Raw genomic sequence first — 3,562 nt, forward strand, 5'->3', positions numbered from 1 at the left:
TTTCCTGAATTAATTCAGCTTTGCGGCTCATTTTCCTCAGTGCTTGGGTGTGTTGACAAGGAGCTGGTGCTTTTCTGCTGCTCTGATAAAGAGGCACAGCTTTATCTCGGCACAGCCTCTTCCTCTTCGGCTGTAAAAAAAGGTCTCTCTGGGCGCTCCTCTGAGCCAAGTCTAGACCTTGCAGTGCTAAGAAGCCCACTTGGATAGATTTGACAGCTTGGTCTGTTTAACAGGGGATAAGACAGTGACCCAGTTCCCCCCCAAGGAGGAGTATCGGATACTCTGTCAGTCAGTAATTAGGTCCTACTACAGTTGGAGGTGTTACTGTCCCTAATGAATGAAAGTAATTGCAAGAGGGGGGGGGGGGCTGGCATTTTTAACAGTCTTTGTCCGGATGCTGTGGTGTAAGAACTGACTTTGCTGTGAGGCTCAAGAGGAGAGAGTAAAGAAGAACGAGGAGGAGTTGTGGGATCTCGTAGTGAATCATAATTAGTCCACTTCAATCCTTCTTACTTCCTATTACCATCTTATCTCGGCCATATGTTTCATCGCCTCCCTCTTCTATTAGTCTTCCTCCTTGTCTTATCTGCTCATTCTCTCCCTCTCCCTTTCTCTCACTCTATCATTCCTCCTCTCAGTCAGGGCAAAGCTGACAGCAGCTTCTCCTCCTGATAACAAGTGATGAGCAGTGGTCCTCGTGGACAGGTCAGGGAGACCGGACTTGGCCTTTTACCTGCTCGTTAACGCCGGAGCAACAGGGGTACAGGCGGCCAATTACGGAGGAGGTTCAATCAATAGCCCTTCACTTTGCCTCCCTCTGTTGGCATCGCTCCTCCTTGCCCTGACTGCTTTACTGACTGCCCATCTGGGAATGTGTGAGGTTATTGCAAGCAGCTCGAAAGCCTGCATAATTACGCTCTGCCTGCAGCTGTACCCAGATAACACCAGTGATGGACGCAGCGAGCAAGCCTGCATAGGTGGGTGGGTGCTAGAGTCTACCACTCCCTGTGTACACTGTGGAAATACTTTCAGAGTCAAATGGTGCTGCTTGTAAGTCTTTTCCATCTGAATATCTAAATGTTACATCATCTCACTTGTTTATCCAGTAAGTAGCCTCAGTTGTGCTCTAAAAATAGTTGATTTGATACGAGCATCTGGAAGAACATAATGGAATTTCCTCTTTTCTGTCATGCTTCATGATTTCCTAAGAAGGAAAAGAGACAAGACTGGAGTGTGTTAGTGTGTCTCTTCTCCTTTCTTTTTCTCCATCTCCTGTACAAGTGAATTAAAGACTTTTACTGACTTGAATCAATGCTGCCCCCCCTTGTCTTCCCATCCAAGTAAGATGTAAGTGAATGAAAGCCATCTGCTAATAAGCATGAGCTTGAGGAGGCTCTTTGTTAGCCTGAAAATATTGGCGTTTCTCCTGCAGAAGAAGATCCACTCTCTGCCTTCCCTTTACACTCTAGTCATCCTTTGCAGGAGGACGAGAAAAAGAGAAAAGACTGTGATTTTAGGCTCTCAGTGCTTGTTCCTCGCCTCTGATGGTGGTGTCCTTTCTGCACTGGCAAGATCAGAGTGCCTCTGTGCAATTCTAATCAGTGCAGTGGAGGGAGAGACGGGGTGAGGTGGGGTAAGGTTAGAGAGAGACAAAGACGGAGAAGAGCGAATATGTGTGCATTTGGATGAGAGGGAAAGAGGGGGCGAGATGGAAAGGGGAGAGAGATAGATGGTGTAGAGAGAGGGAAAAAAAGAGTGTGTGCATCTGTCTGTTCGTTTGAGAACTAGAGGCAGGGAGCGAGACAGTGAGGGAGAGTGCAAGCCAGAAAGAGGGGAGAGAGAGAGAGAGAGAGAGAGAGGCAGAGGGAGGGGAATTGATATAGTGGGAGAGTGAGGGAGAGAGAGAGAGAGAAAGTGGTTACGTGGAGCAGCACCCCACTTCATCAGGCAGCATACGGCAGCCCTGCAGTGCGATCACACACTATGGGAATGGGGTTATGAGATCGAGTTCGAGAGAAAGAAAGCAGAGAGAGACGAGAGCGAGGAGGGGGGGGAGTCAAAAAGAAGAGCTTGAGGGATTTGCTCGGATGAGAAGGGGGGGATGATCACTGAGTCCGTAGCCTGTCGTGGATGTGGGAAGGACGTGGCAGCAGCGGCTGAGGTTGAGGCAGATCTGTGGTCTCCTGTGTAGAAGTATCCGGCGTCAGGACGTTATGCCCTGCGAGCAGTGAGGGGTAGCGTGTGAGCGCCAGGAGCAGCTGCTGTGACTGCATCTGCGCTGCCTGCATGTCTCAGACAGACAGGGGATGCAGCAAACCTCTGCCCTGAGCACACAGGCTGCTAGCTGTACCCAGCAAGGAGAAGAACCAGGTGGGCTGGGGTTGAAGTGGGGGGGTCGTCTGCCTCAGGAAGGAGCTAGCTTAACCTGCACTGTGGTCCTGCAGTGATCCTCGCTTCAGAGTCAAGAGGCTCACCTGCTGTCTGTTGGATCTGAACCTGGATTTACTGCTCTGAGAGATGAGAGGCACGTTCTCTTCAGCAGCCTGGTGAAGAGAGTGAATGCTGGGCAGCACAGGGAGCACTGGCACCACCAAGGACACCGAACCTCTTCTCACTGGTAGACAGCTTACCTGGAGCTTTATCAAGGAACCTATACTTGGATTTTATTATGAATTGAGGAGTTTGGATCACTGTGGAAATCCTAAGCCAACGTTTCTTCTCCTTTTTTTGATGTAGGATTTTACAATATGTCTACCTGACCGCACTCCTTGTGGCTCTGGAGTAAGGAAGAGAAATTATTTAATCAAATGTGTATTCCTTGATCAGAAAATAACACAAGTACCTCAACAGTACTTTAGAATGCTGCTACCTTCATTGTATGAGCCGTGTCCTAGCTCTCAAAGAGGTTGACCAATGAAGCCATGGGACTCAGCCAGAGCTTTACAAGTATGTGGTGAAAACCCTGACAAATTCATTTTGGGGGAACTGAATATTTCTGTGTTAGACCCTGATGGTGTTATGTCTAATTTTAGAAAAAATGGCGGGGATATTTTAAGCAGAGTAAGAAATGTGTGATGTATGAAAATGTCTGATCTAGTGCTAAATATTTCTGATTTTCCTCAGCCTGAAAAATATTTACTCTCTTGACTTGTAGTGTTCTGTATTGATATGTTGTTGGACTAGCTAGACACTTGTTTTTAACACCCGCTCATCTGCTCACTAAAGGAATGTTTAGTGAACCCTGTTTGTTGGAAGATGCCGTAGTGGCTCAATCCAACATAACTAACGTTACCAAGCTTCAGATGGGCTTCCTTCCCTGCACTACCTCCACCCTCGCCTGACATCTCCAGTCAGTCACACTAACACCAGTGGGTGTATATTAGCCTAGTCAGTCCCCTGCAGGGCTTGAGCTGGGCCTGCAGCACTTCCTACCCTCCTCCTGTGTTTGAGTTAGCCGGGCCCCCGCCTTTACCTTGGGAGCCCCTCACCCCCGGCCTGGACCCTGTCTCCCCCCCACCCCGCCTGGTGCTGCTGCACTCGGCTCTGCCTCTGCTGGCCGAGG

Source organism: Semicossyphus pulcher, unplaced genomic scaffold, assembly GCF_022749685.1.
Source record: "Semicossyphus pulcher isolate SPU_LCO1_2020_fin unplaced genomic scaffold, fSemPul1.0.p SCAF_3, whole genome shotgun sequence".
Classification (NCBI taxonomy): domain Eukaryota; kingdom Metazoa; phylum Chordata; class Actinopteri; order Labriformes; family Labridae; genus Semicossyphus; species Semicossyphus pulcher.